This window comes from Delphinus delphis, chromosome 2, assembly GCF_949987515.2.
Source record: "Delphinus delphis chromosome 2, mDelDel1.2, whole genome shotgun sequence".
Classification (NCBI taxonomy): domain Eukaryota; kingdom Metazoa; phylum Chordata; class Mammalia; order Artiodactyla; family Delphinidae; genus Delphinus; species Delphinus delphis.
The window spans coordinates 128,631,825-128,646,873 of NC_082684.1; the positions used below are offsets into that span (position 1 = coordinate 128,631,825).

The window sequence follows — 15,049 nt, forward strand, 5'->3', positions numbered from 1 at the left end:
TGCGGGGCGGGCCGGGTGAGTGGGCGGGATTTCCCGGGTAACAGAGAAGCGGCCGCGGCGGTAGAGGCGGCGGAGACGGTTTCTCCATCTTCCCCCCCTCCCCTTCCCCCCTTGGAGTTTCCCTCCCTCCCTCCCTCCCTCTCTCCTTCCCAGTCTGGGCACTGGGGCCTGTGACCGCTTCGTTAGCGGAGAGGAGGCTGCCAGTCCGCTTTGGCGGGCCTGTGCCCCGCGCGTTTCTCGGGGCCTCCGTGCTGAGCCTGAGGCTCATGCTAGGAGGGAGACGCAGTGAGAGCGGCCGAAGCAGCTTTGCGGTGAGAGCACGCCGGGCCGGGGTCGGGGCAGGGAGCCTGGTAGCGGGTAACGCCGGACTCGAGGGTGTGTATTTTTGGGGGGGACTGACCTCCTCGGCTTCCCGTAGACCAGGCGGGCGGGAGGCGTGTGGATGTGTGAGGGGGGTGGGGGGCGGAGCGGGGTAGCTCTCGGTGCGGGAGGGGGAGGAGAGCGTAGTCCCGGTGCGCGCGGAGGGGGCGGGCTCTCGCGCCGCCGCTCAGGGGCGGGGCCGGCGCGCGCGTGCGATTGTGGAGAAAGGGGCGGGGCTGGGCCCTGTGCTAAGTGCTGTTTGCGGTCGACCACCCCTCCGGTCTTCCCGGGTTGGGCGGGGCCTCGGCTGGGCGGCCTTGCACTGGCCTGCTGGGATGAAGGGACGGCCTGGGGGGTCTCCCGCTTGTGGCTTCGGGGCGCGGCAGGGAGGGGGCGTGAAGTCCGCCTTCCTCCGCCTTCCCGGGATCCGGTTGGCCGGAGGGGCAGTATGGAGCGGCGATGCCACTCCCCCTGGTCGTCCTCCCCCTTCCGCGGGTTTCCGCCTCCTTGGCAAGTGAGGCGGGGCTCGGGAAAGCCCGCTGTCCGGTCTGGCTGGGAGTCGCGGCGCCTAGATCTGCCCCGCCCTACGTCTCTTTGGGGTGGGAGGGGCCCCCAGACTGCAAACTGTGGAGATGTCAGGGCTTTCTCTTGTGGCTCAGCCATGCCTTTTGCCTGGGGCACGAGGGTCAGGTGCCAGAGCTGTTGTGTCTGCTTTTCTTGGTGCAGCATGGATGGCACCATGCAGCCTGGACAGTGGGATCGTGGTCCCCGCCCCTCCCCTCTCGGTTGTAATTATTGGGGCGAGGTGCTCAAGGTCCTTTCGTTGCAGTCTGCGGTCGAGTGCTGCTCGTGCTGAGACCGTGCTTCCGCAGCGGTGATGGTGGGGGGAGGGGCAGAGACTCATCAGAGACTAGAAATGTGGCCGGGGACAACCTTTCCTGGAGTTCCCTTGATGTTGGGTTACCGTGGCTGTACGGGGCGGGGTTTCCTCTGAGCCAATGGGATGGTGGGTAGTTAGACTTCGCCACTATTTCGGTGCCTTAGAACTTCAAACCCAGTTAGCCAAGAAAAGGATGTGCAAACTCCTCTTCCCAAGGCTGAAATTTAGAAAAGGAAGGGTTGGACTTACATTATATTAAAAAAATGATCTTTTATAGAAGATGGTGATTTTTTTTTTAAAACTCAGACTTTGAATGAAATACTCCAATTTCCTCAGCTTCTGCATTTTTGAATGCTTTAATTGTACTGGTGGTTCTGTTATTTAATTTCTCAAATAAATAAGTTGCAATTTAGGTAGCTTCAGATGTTCTTGAAAAGTCTGCTTGTTTTATGTAATTCTGTTAGAACATCTAGACCACTTTCTATTTATATTCTATAAAACACTGTTCTTGCCCTATTTTTTTACAGAGAGTAGGGTGAAATCGAGGACTAGTGTAGCCTTGTGTATGTGACTTGTTGCCCTCCAACCTGTATTGGGAAATTGCCTTAGGACATTTCAAGTTTAATGAACCAGTTTAATTGAGGGTTTTGCTCTGAGTTGAGACATTATCTTTTCTTAAGAGAAATTACTTGTGTTTTCGATATTTTTCATGAGAAATTAAACAAGGAACAAATATGTTTATTTATGCACTAATATCTGAGCAAGCCCTCTGGCTACTTAGCTGAACTGAAGTTAAATTCTAGGTTTGTGCTTTGCTCAGTTGGGACTGAGAGCGTGGTGCCGTGTGCTATACTCATGTGAAGAGATTAAGTCTCACCTTCTTAGCTAAAGAAGTAGCAATGGCAACAGTAGCTTTTTAGTTTGGTTTATGGTGACTGTGGTAGAACTGGTGTGGAGGCAGAAAACCTGGGTGTTTTTCCTGATGCCATAAACTGACAAAGTTTGTGAAAAGAGTGGAGAATTTACCATTGGGAAAGTTTGGTCAACACATAATTGTACCTACCATTTGCAATGCTGTGTGCTGGGAAACATAAAAGACCTAATTTATACCCTTAAAGAATATGTTGGGACTTCCCTGGTGGTGCAGTGGTTAAGAATCTGCCAGCCAATGCAGGCAACACGGGTTCGATCCCTGGTCCGGGAAGATCCCACATGCTGTGGAGCAACTAAGCACGTGCACCACAACTACTGAAGCCCGTGTGCCACAACTACTGAAACCTGCGAGCCACAACTACTGAGCCCACGTGCCACAACTACTGAAGCCTGCGTGTCTAGAGCCTGTGCTCCGCAACAAGAGAAGTCACCTCAATGAGAAGCCCGCGCACCACAACTACAGAAAGGCTGCATGCAGCAACAAAGACCCAACGCAACCAAAAATAAATAAATAAATAATTTTAGTTATTTAAAAAAAAAAAAGAATATGGTGTCTGTTGGCGAACCAGAGTCAGAAGTCCCACATAGGCTTTAAGAATTCAAGTAAGAGCCTGGATATGCTGTATTAGGAAAGTTTTCATAAATGCTTTTTCTCTCTTCAAATATCAGTATCATATACTATAGTTTTGTCAGAGTCAGAGACCCTAGAGAGATTTGCATTTTGTAATTAAGATGTTTTCACCTAAAGAGTAAAAAAAAATTTATTTTTTTTAATTTTTTTGCGGTACGTGGGCCTCTCACTGTTGTGACCTCTCCTGTTGCGGAACACAGGCTCCGGACGCGCAGGCTCAGCGGCCATGGTTCACGGGCCCAGCCGCTCCTCGGCATGTGGGATCCTCCCGGACCGGGGCACGAACCCGTGTCCCCTGCATCGGCAGGCGGACTCTCAACCACTGCGTCACCAGGGAAGCCCCAAAATTTTATTTTTTTAAGGAAGGTGGTGTGTAGTAATTTGATAAAATTCCTGGCAAAGCATAGTCATGTTTACATCTTAAGTGCAAACAGACAAGATACTGGAGGGCTATTCGAGGCAGATATTAATGGCTGTGAATTTTAGTTGGAATTAAAAGATTATGTCCATGGCATTCAGTAATCTAGTGCAGTGCTTTCAAAGGCTTTCTTACTCTTCTGGATAACTCCATCAACCAAAAGTTTGTTAAGCTTTATTTTCTGTAGATTCTTATATAGATGATGTTAAATGCTTTTTCGAACTACACCCTCTGTCTCCTTGAATAATAATAAGAGAACTTAACATTTATCGAGCCCTTTACTACCCCCCAGGCACTGAGTTAAGTGTTATATATTTATTAATCTGTTTAATCTTCACTACAACCCTATGTAGTGGGTACTATGAAATCTATGTTTTAAAGGTGAGGAAACAGTGGGAAAGAGAAGTTAGACATATGCTAAGTGGCTAATCCAGAATTCGAACCCAGACATTCTGGTTCCAGAGTCCACACTCTTAATGCTATACTTCAGCTGCCTCTGGTCTAAGGGTAGTAAATGGAGAAGGAGCAACGTGGGGTTTTTTTTTCCCCCACTTGTCGTAAAACATATATAATGTAAAATTTATGATTTTATCTATTTTTTAAATGTACAATTCAGTGATATTAAGTACATACACATTGTTGGGCAGTCATCACCATCATCCACATTTTGTTTATCTATTCATGTGTTGATAGACGTTTGGGTCGTTTCCACTTCTTGGCTATTGTGAGTAATGCGGCTGTGAACATGGGTGTATAAATATCTCTTCAAGTACTTGCTTTGAATTCTTTTGGATATATACCCAGAAGTGGAATTGCTAGGTCGTATGGTAATTTTATGTTTAATTTTTGGAGGAAGCAGCAATGTGCTTTTTTTTTAAATATTTATTTATTTGGTTGCATTGGGTCTTAGTTGTGGCACGCAGGATCTTTGTTGCCGCATGAGGGATCTTAAGTTGCGGCATGCAAACCCTTTGTTGCCGCATGTGGGATCTAGTTCCCTGATCAGGGATCAAACCCAGGCCCCCTGCATTGGGAGTGTGGAGTCTTAGCCACTGGACCACCAGGGAAGTCCCCAGCAATGTGCTTTTGAAAGCACATTGGGGGAAAAGATTGGGATTCAGGTTCTAAAGGTAAATTGAGTCAACATGCATTCTTTTTTAAAATTTATTTATTTGGCTGTGTTGGGTCTTAGTTGTAGCACGTGGGATCTTTCATTGTGGTGTGCAGGCTTCTCTCTGGTTGTGGTGCGCAGGCTCCAGAGCACGTGGGCTCAGTAGTTGCAGCGTGAGGGCTTATTTGCCCAGTGGCATGTGGGATCTTAGTTCCCTGACCAGGGATTGAATCCGCATCTCCTTTATTGGAAGGTGGATTCTTAACCACTTGACCACCAGCGAAGTCCCTCAGCATGCGTTCTTTTTTTTTTCCTCTTAATTTATTTAATTAATTTATTCTTGGCTGCATTGGGTCTTCGTTGCTGTGCATGGGCTTTCTCTAGTTGCGGTGAGCGGGGGCTACTCTCCGTTGCGGTGCGCGGGCTTCTCATTGCAGTGGCTTCTCTTTGTTGCGGAGCACAGGCTCTTGGCGCGTGGGCTTCAGTAGTTGTGGCTCGCAGGCTCTAGAGCACAGGCTCAGTAGTTGTGGCGCATGGACTTAGTTGCTCTACGGCATGTGGGATCTTCCCCGACCAGGGCTTGAACCTGTGTCCCCTGCATTGGCAGGCAGATTCCTAACCATTGCGCCACCAGGGAAGCCCTCAACATGCATTCTTGACCACCTTTTTTTTTAATTGAAGTATAGTTGATGTACAATATTATGTAAGTTTCAGGTGTACAACAGAGTGATTCACAATTTTAAAGGTTATTGAGCATCTAAAATAGCTCTGGACTGACACAGGAAGAGTCTCTGTTCCCAAGAAGTTTACAGTCTTAGAAGGAAAGGTAAATATACATATAATATGATTTTACTACACATCAGTGTAGGTTGAGTGCATAAGAGTCAAGTGCAAAGAGCTGTAAGGAATTCAGAGGAGAGCCCACCTTTTGGTGGGAAGAGGAAGAGGGGACACTGAATGAGAAACAGGAGGGAGGAGTCTGAAATCATACATCTAGTTTAAGGGAGTTGTTAGGCTCAAAATACCCCCAGAGAGTGCTTTGGAATGTTAGAAGGGGTGGCATTGTATTGAAAATGGCACATGAATTGTCTCTCTTCCAGAGTTTGTGCATCCTATTCTCTTCAGTTCGCAGATGTGATTGCTTCTACTGCTTTGGAAGGTAGTTAAGAATCACAGTGAAGAAATTATGGACTTGGCATAACTTGTTGCTGTTACTCTGTCAAGCTGAAGATATATTATTAATATGGTCAACTATTATTTCCTAATACTTCTTTTCTTTCACATGCCTTCCTGTTTCTGCTACTTTAATAAGTGAGTAGTAGAGGTAATATCTTAGGATTTTAATCTTTTTCTTGTTACAGTTTAAGTAATTAATTCTGGGTGTTTGTTTTTTGTTGAGGTTAAGGTCAAATAATGAAATTCATCTAGCAGCATACTTGGGTAGTCTGAATCAGGGTTCTGCCATTATTACATTATATTCTTTCCAAATGTCTCAAGGAGTTTTGTTTTTCTGACAGACATCTTTCTTTTTAAATATGAATTTTAATTGTCTTTATACAGTTATCTGTTCGATTGTCTTTTAACAACACATTACAAAAAAAACTTTGACTTTCTTTAGTTTTGTAACTTTCTTTTGGGATCTTTCTTCAAAAGACACGCCCCCCCCCCAAAAAAACAAAACAAAACAAAACAAAAAATCACACAAAAGACATGCCCAGTGGGATTTGTTGTCAGTTATAACCAAATGCAGATTTTTTTTTTTTTTTTTTGTCCTTGTATATTTGCAGGTCAACAACCTGATACTGGTTTTCATCAGGGAGAGCTATACAGTGGCTCACAGTTCATCTAGATTGGGACTTTACTTTCTTGATAGCCTCAGTGCCTAGGACAATGCTGGCACACAGGTGATAGATAAGTAGTTTACAGCCTGAACTCTGTTGGCATTTTAAAGTTTGCTAACTAGAGGATACCTCTGTTTAGTTGGCAGTTGGCTTCAAAATTAGTTAGGCGTTTATTGGTAGCAGTTCCTAACTGATACATCTCTTTTTTGCCCCTCCCTTCTTTTGCTTTTGTACTCCTCACCCCCTCTTCTGTGTGTGTGCCTGCATGTTACTTGTATTTATCAGCTTCGTGGCAATGGATGTTTCCTTAGTCCTGCTGGTATCCTCCAGGTGCCAGGCTTATTGACTTGCAGGCTGTTGAAGGATATATGGAGCCACAGTCTCTTGTCTGCAGCTCTGAAATGCAAGAATTTTTGTTTGTTTGTTTTTTGGTAAGTTTGGTTCCACAACTAATTTAGGGGGACAACCTGTTCTACGCTGTCCCACTTGGTACAGAAATGTGAACGTGCGTGATTATAGAGAGCTACTCTATGCGCCGTATTAGCTTTCCAAAATCTAAACAATACTGATAACGCTCAAATTTCTGTCTCTCCCTGGGGACCTCTCCTTTGTACTGTAGATGAACAAATCCAGTGGCCCACTTCATATTTCCTCTTGGATATCTAACAGGCATCTTTGACTTCTCTCTTTTTCACACGTGGTCTATCAGCAAATAAATACTATTTGCTCTCTATTCAAAATACTATCCAGAATTTGACCAACTTGATACCACCCCCTAGCCCCCAACTACAGCAGTGAGTGCCACTAACATCTCTAGCTTGGGTTATATCAGTAGCACCTTAACTGTTCTCTTTGCTTTGTTATTGCCCCTCTTCAGTCTGTTCTTAACATATTGATAGCAACCCAAGTGATTCTCTGCTTAAAACCCTCCAACGGCTTCCCATTTCAGTCTGAGTTCTTATTATGACCTACGAGAACAAACACGGTATGCTCCCTATCTACTACCCCCAACTCCATTACCTCTCTGACTTCATTTCCTACTAGTCTCTCTTTCCTCCATTCTGCTCCAACTACGTGGCCTTTTTGCTTTTCTCGGAAAATACCAAGCACATATGTATATCAGAGTCTTCGTGTTTGCTGTCCCCTCTGCCTATAATGGTTCTTCTACTGATTTCTACATGGGTAACTCCTTACTTCATTTACTCAAAAGTTACTTTATATTAGTGAGGTACTCTTTGGTCACCCTTGTCTAAAATTTCAAAAATCTTCTGCTTTTTCTTCTTAGCACTTGTCACTGTCTGATATTCTCAACACTGTTTATTATCTTGTTGTCTATTTCTCCCACTAAAATGTAAACTTCCTGAGGGAGGAGAGTTTTGTTTTATTTACATCTATATCCCTAGCTCCCAGAACAATTCCTGGCACATAATATGTGCTCAGTAAATATTAGAGGATGCATGCATGTGTGAATGAATGATTTGGTTTCCATCACAGCAAAGCACTATGCTAAGCACGGTGGAGGATACAAAGATGGTTAAAAGTTTGTGTGCCCATGTCTGTGTAGGGGCAGAAATATAGCTAATAGGATAGAGGCGGTATGAGGTGAGTGACACATCTGTCATCTTAAGAACTACCTTGCGTTCTATTCTTTATAATGCTTTCTTTATAGCTTCGGCTAGTGTATCTTCTGTTACACTTAGTCTTGTTTTATACCATTCCTAGTTAGTTTATAGAGACCTTGTCACACAAACTAAATGTTAATGTCCTTGAGAATAGGTATACACAATGATTTCCTTCTTTTATATTCCCCTACTATTATACTTAATTTTTAAAAAACTTCAAAAAAATTTATTTATTTGGCTGCGCCAGTTCATAGTCGCAGCACATGAGATTTTTAGTTGTGGCATGCAGGATCTTTAGTTGTGGCATGCGGGATCTAGTTCCCTGACCAGGGATCGAACCCGGGCCCCCTGCATTGGGAGTGTGGAGTCTTAACCACTGGACCACCAGGGGAGTCCCTAAACGTTTCATTTTGAAATAATTTTAGGCTTAAAAGAAGTTGCAAAAAATAATACAAAGAATTGCCATAGTACAGTGATCAAATCAGAATGTGAACATTGATATAATTATTAATATCTTTTGAATTGAACCAGATATTTTCTTGTCCATATTCTACCTATAACATCAGTGTCAGTTAGACCCAATATTAGTTTTTGAGTTTCTTTTTGAGCAGTATTAACTACTTGTAAAGATTTATATTTAATGACTTTATTCTTTATTAGAGGTCTTCAGAAGAACGAAGAGAAAATTTACTTATTTTCTTTTTAATGGAATAAACTCATTTTAGCTATTACCGCTTATACATCTGACCTATATTGTAGGATATTGATGATCTTAGTTATCCTATATCTTGAAATGTTTTGGTCTTTTATCATCTTAGGAATTACTTTAGCATTACTCATCAATTATTCCCAACTGTGCTAAAAAAAAAAAAACTAAAATAATAAGAAAATGGAAGAATGATGAATTGCCTAGAAGGATGATGCAGTAGTAAAATAAGTCATCACTACTTCAATTTTCTTACTGCTTTGCCCAAAGCATTACAGCATCTTTCAAGAAAGTGTACAAGAAGTTGGGGGATGCCATCTTAAACATTATGTAAGATGTTACACCATTTGGGGTGAAAAGGATATGAAAGTTCTTTATACTACTGTTTTTACAGTTTTTTTACATTTTCATTCAACATGTTTGATAACCCGTAATCTTTCGTTTTCCTCTAATAATGGCAAAGACAAGAAAACTAACAGGAAGACATTTCACAGTTATTAGAGGAACTAATAGATGAAAGCAGTGCAACTGATAGCAACACTGTAGGCTGTAATGATGATGGTAGAATTGATTGTATAAGCCAAGCTGCAGACTTTGAGTCTTCAGATGACAGTATCCTAGATGAATTTTCTCAAACTGAAGAATTTATGAGTGGACAATATACTTCTGAGGGCGGGGTGTGGGCGGGGAGTATGATGTCCTCATCGAGGAGTCATTCAACAGGAAGGACTTCAGAATGCAATATTTTCTTTCTTTCTTTCTTTCTTTGGCTGTGCCGGGTCTTAGTTGCAGCATGCGGGAATCTTCATTGTGGCATGCAGGATCTTCGTTGTGGCATGTGGGATCTAGTTCCCTGACTAGGGATGGAACCTGGGCCCCCTGCATTGGGAGTGTGGAGTCTTAGCCACTGGACCACCAGGGAAGTCCCCAGAGTGCAATATTTTCAAGAAGAATCCAAACCATTCCAATTTGCTAAAAGCATGTACAATGGTGTTCTTTCATCTTTTATGATGTTTTTATACCAAAACTTACCTGATGTGGTTTGTAAGTGGACAGATGCCAAAGACAGGTGTGTGTACGGAGGTGACTGGAAGGAAACATGTAGAAATGAAAAAGAAAAATCATTGGATTGATAGTTTAATTGGTATTTATTAGTCTAAAACTGAGAACGCTTGCATTTGTGGAGCGTAGAAGATGATCGTCCTGGGCTTCCCTGGAGGCGCAGTGGTTGGGAGTCCGCCTGCCGATGCAGGGGATGCGGGTTCGTGCCCGAGTCCGGGAAGATCCCACATGCCACGGAGCGGCTGGGCCTGTGAGCCATGGCTGCTGAGCCTGTGCGTCCGGAGCCTGTGCTCTGCGACGGGAGAGGCCACAACAGTGAGAGGCACCGCAAAAAAAAAAAAAAAAAAAAAAAGATGATCGTCCTCTCTTCAGCAAAATTAAGAAGTAAGTTTTCAAAGTTGTGTTTGATCATGTGAGGGGGGAAAAAAAAAAACCCAAGAGTGACAGTAAGCTAGAACTTTACTTGAGATTTACGTGAAATCTAGAATCAAAGTTTATAGAATGGCTATGTTCCAAGTTCATCCATGACAGTTGATGACTAGTCAGTTGCATTGTAAAGAATAGTGCCTGTTTTGGGTATTTATATCTTCAAAACCAGGAAAATACGGAATAAAAATTTGGATTTGCTGTTTAAATTCTTTTTTTAATTAACTAATTAATTTATTTTAAAATTAATTAATTTATTTTTGGCTGTGTTGGGTCTTCATTGCTGTGCACAGGCTTTCTCTAGTTGTGGCGAGCGAGGGCTACTCTTCTTTGCGGTGTGCCGGCTTCTCATTGCGTTGGCTTCTCTTGTTGCGGAGCACAGGCTCTAGGCGTGTGGGCTTTGGTAGTTGTGGCGCACGGGCTTAGTTGCTCCGCGGCATGTGGGATCTTCCTGGACCAGGGATCGAATCCCTGTCCCCTGCATTGGCAGGCGGATTCTTAAACACTGCTCCACCAGGCAAGTCCTAAATTCTTACTAAAATTTCTAATAAAGGTATTTTTAGCCCAAATGATAAATGATAATGCAATGATAAGTTTTTGTGGTATACTGAGGGTTAAAGGTGAATCACATGTCGTAAAGAAAGCAGTGTTATTGTCTGCATATACAAAATAATTGTCCTGAGTCACCTTGTTAAAAATTGTTGTTACACTGTAGTATGACGTAACTCCACCAAAGTTCACAGAAGGTATATGTCAAATGGGATTGTCATTATATTATATCGTTTCTCAACCTTGGCACTACTGATATTTTGGGCTGAATGATTCTTTGTTGTGGGGGGCTATCCTGTACACTGTAGGATGTTTGGCAACATCCCTGGCCTCTATTCATGAGATGCCAGTAGCACCCCTCTCCTGGAATTGTGACAACCAAAAATGTCTTCCAACATTGCCAAATGCGCCCTGGGGGCAAAATCTCCCCAGGTTGGGGGACCACCTCATCAGAAGAATGTGAAACTACTTTCAGGGGAGGCTTGGGTATCAGATATTATGGTGTTTTGAGAAGAATGGGTTGTTAATTTTGTTGAGTGATTATTCTGAGTAGTATGGGAAATATAAATAGATTGACTTTTTCATTCTGGAACACTTTTTTCATTTTCTAGCAGATTTAAATCCAGAAGTGGATCTTTGGACAGATTTTGAAGTAGACTGTGGCAGGCAGTTTTACTGGGTTGAAATAATTACATTCACTTAATGCTTTGATAAAAATTTCTTTGCTTTTGAAGAGAAGCCTTCCAATTTTTCAAGAGTATTCATTGAAATAAACTGACCAGGGCACAATTTTATGTGATTTCATGTGATGTTGACCACCAGGAAGAGAATAATTTCAGATTTTTTTCTTATATAAATAAAAGAACTTTAAAGTGTGCCTAATTCAAGATAATATCAACACAAAATCAAGAGGCACTAAAGGGTCAACCATAAATTAAATGCATTTCAAAAAGAAAGCGTGTAGACTTAAAACCCTCTGTAATAAGGTGGTTTGTTCCATACACACTGTTACTTTGAACTTATCTTGACTGAAATAATTCTATTGTTTCCATTTAAGCCAATTTGTGAAATTTAATTTAAATGAAAATATTCTTTAAAGTTAGATTTTCCATTTGGATTCTAATAATTATGGAGAGATGTCTGGATATTTAGGAGGCCAACTCTTTATTGTGATTAAAGACATTTAGGTTGTAAAACTAGAAAGTTGGTTTTTATTTTTCTTGTTCTGAAAGGATTAGCTTTTACCTCTGCCCTTCTAACATTTGTCCGAAACGTGTCACATTCGCTCGTCAGTTGTCTTGCCCTACTCCAGAATACTCCCCTGCAATATCAGAATTATCCTGCTCTAGTTACTTTATTTGGGAATTATGATTTCTTTGCCTGATGATTTGGAGCTATTCCCACTTTTTATTATAACACATGGCCAGATGACTATGTAGTGTTCTGTGCCATTGTTTGTTCACATTAGTCTCTCTTTACTAGTTTCTGTCCCTCAAAGTGCCTTTATTTTTGGCTTTTTAAATTCCGTCTTCTTAGACTAGTGTTTTGATAACAGGGTAAGCTTCAGATCTGAAACAGTTGGAGACTGTAGTGGCAGACGAAAATCATGTCAGCTGAAGCAGGACTTGAAAGTAGTTTTCTGTCTTGTGGCTCCATCATTTGGCATTCAAATACTTACATTTCTACTCCAGATTGATCATGTATTCCAAGGAGAAAGGGTCTATCTACCATCTTGTTCCTTTAACCAGCTATGTGACCTTGAAAACGTCACTTAATTTCTTTGAGTATTAGTTTGCCTCTAAATAGGAGGCTTCTGGGTGTGCTCGTGTGACAGGACAGTTGTGAGGAGCACATCAACTGATAGCAGTTAGATATGGAAGACTTGATTGTTGTGGATCAGGAAATGTCCTATTCAGTGCTGGAGCCCCAACACTAAAGCACAGGGCCTGGCACTCGGGAATTATTTGTGGGGCGAATGAATTGGCAAAGATTTTAAATAGCTGTTTATTGCCTGTAAGTCCAAAGTTACTGTAATATTTTTATTTCATCCTGTATCCCCCATGCCCTAATTCATCCCTAATTTTCAAGATATAACTAAACATTTACCTTCTCCGTAGACTCTTTCTCACTGTACACACTTCTTCTCCCTTCCAAGTTTCTAGTGCTCATTAGTACCACTTGTGAACTAGTTTGTATTGTTAGCTTATCCTTCCAAGATTTGATATAATTTTATAGTTGACACCCATATATACACACTACCTGGATTTTACCATTACCATTTTTACAGTACTTCCTTTATCATATCCATCTATCCATTCTTCCATCTATCAATCCAAACTGATTTCTTGATGGTATTCTAAGTACATTTCAGACATTAGTACACTTTCTTTTTTTCAGGCCCTTGAAAGTGAAAGCGTGGTGTCCTGGCCACTGGACCGCCAGAGAATTCCTTACACTTTCGTCTAAGTACCTGAGCATGCATTTCCTTATCTAGAGTTCAATGCTTGTTTCTAGCCTTTTCCTTTTGATGCAGATTTATATACAATGAAATGCACAAATCTTAAGAGTACATTGTGTATGTGTTGAGATCACCCTGTATATATTCTGTAGCTTATTCTTTTCACTTATTATGTCCAGGACAGCTTTCCTTGTAGATGAACCCTGATCTTTCTAATTGCTACATAGTTTTCCTAATATGGATGGATCAAGTTTATTTAGCTATTGATAGACATTTAAATTTTTTATACTTTGCTGCAGTAAATATATTTGGCAGGTGTATAGTATAGAGACCTAGAAGTGGAGTTGCTAGGTGATTAAAGGGTATGCACATTTTCAATTTAATTAAAAAATTTAATAAAAGCCTGCAAGTTGCCAACCAAATAGTCTATAACAATTAAAACGTACACCAGTAGTGTTTCCCTGCATTCTCACCTACGCTGAATATCATCATTCTCTTAATTTTTGGCAGTTCCTTTGGGAAATCGTTTTACTTTATATTTCTTTGAATACTAGTGAGGCTGTATATGGTCTTTCCAACTAGTTTTTAAGCTTTTCTAGGGCAAGGGCTGAGATCATCTACCACCTTCATATCTGCTCCCTGAGTATTTGCTAACTGAATGGATGAGTGCTGCCAAAGCATTCCTGCTGTTGGGTTGAGGCTGAAGAAGGGATGAATGAGCTAAGTGTGTGAGACGTTAAAGCTGAAGTTGCTCAATGCATGTGTGTGTTAAATAAATAAAGGAACTCTTCTTTCCTCCTTGTTTTCTCCTCTTCTGTGTGAGGCAGGATAGTGAGGTAGTTAAGAATCCAGGCTCTGGGGACTTACCTGGTGGTCCAGTGGTTAAGACTCCACACACCCAATGCAGGGGGCCTGGGTTCGATCCCTGATCGGGGAACTAAGATCCCACATACCGCAACTAAGCCCACATGCGCTGCAGCTACTGAGCCTGTACGCTCTAGGGCCCTCGTACTGCAACTAGGGAAGCCCGCACGCCAAAACTAGAGAGCCCAAACACCACAATGAAGAGCCAGTGCAGCCAAAATAAATAAATTAATTAATTTTTTAAAAAGGATATACTTCTGTATTCAATTAAAAAAAAAAAAAGAATCCAGGCTCTGGAGACAGATTTTGTGGATTCATATCCCAGCTTTGCCTTTTAGCTGTGCAACCTTGGGCAATTTTAATCTTTGTGTTTCAGTTTTCTCATTTATAACATAGAGAATAGTAGTACCTTGCTTATAGGGTTGTTGTAGGCATTAAATTATTATTGGTAAATTGTATAGAATGGTGCTTGGCATTCAGTATATGCTGTTATTATGTTAACTATGTTATCTTTCCCTTCTGCATGTACAGTATTTGAGCATCTGTGATGAGTGTCTGGAATGTGACAGTTGAAAAGGACTCTACCTTGAAGCTTATAGACTTGAGGCTTGTTTAGGGGAGTGGGAAGACACTTGACAGGCCTGGATGATAGGGTGGGGACTGAAAGGATGTAATTGGTAAGTTAAATTGTCCCCCCAGTGAGTAAGGAAGAATTTTGAAGGCCAAGTTAAGGAATTTAGGTTGTTATTGTTGTTTTGTTTTGGGGGGTTTTTTGTTTGTTTGTTTTTGGGTTTTGGGTTTTTTTGGCTGTGCTGCGCGGCTTGAGATCTTAGTTCCCCGACCAGGGATTGAACCCAGACCCTCAGCAGTGAGAGTGCCGAACCTTAACCACTGGACCACCAGGGAATTCCTGGATTGTTTTCTTAAGTGATGGGAAGCCATCACTTAAGATGATGGATTTACAGCTGGATTGGATTTGCATTTGAGACCAACTTTTTTTTTTAATATTTATTTATTATTTATTTATTTTGGCTGCGCTGGGTCTTAGTTGCAGCTTGCAGGATCTTCACTGCGGCATGCAGGATCCTTAGTTGCGGCACGCATGCAGGATCTAGTTCCCCAACCAGGGATCAAACCCAGGCCCCCTGCATTGGGAGCGTGGAGTCTTACCCACTGGACTACCAGGGA

General features: G+C 42.1%; 1 protein-coding gene across 2 annotated transcripts in view; it reads left to right on the top strand.

Moving 5' to 3' along the window:
* The window catches only part of SIN3A (SIN3 transcription regulator family member A), a 66,417-nt gene that overhangs the window by 2,212 nt on the left and 49,156 nt on the right, over positions 1-15,049 (top strand). Inside the window, exon 1 of one of the 2 annotated variants that reach the window (XM_060005573.1) lies at positions 179-311. The exons of the other annotated variant lie outside the window; for it this stretch is intronic. The gene's annotated coding sequence lies outside the window, so the exon portion shown is untranslated. Of the gene's footprint in view, positions 1-178; positions 312-15,049 lie in introns of those variants that run through there. 2 annotated transcript variants of the gene reach the window in all.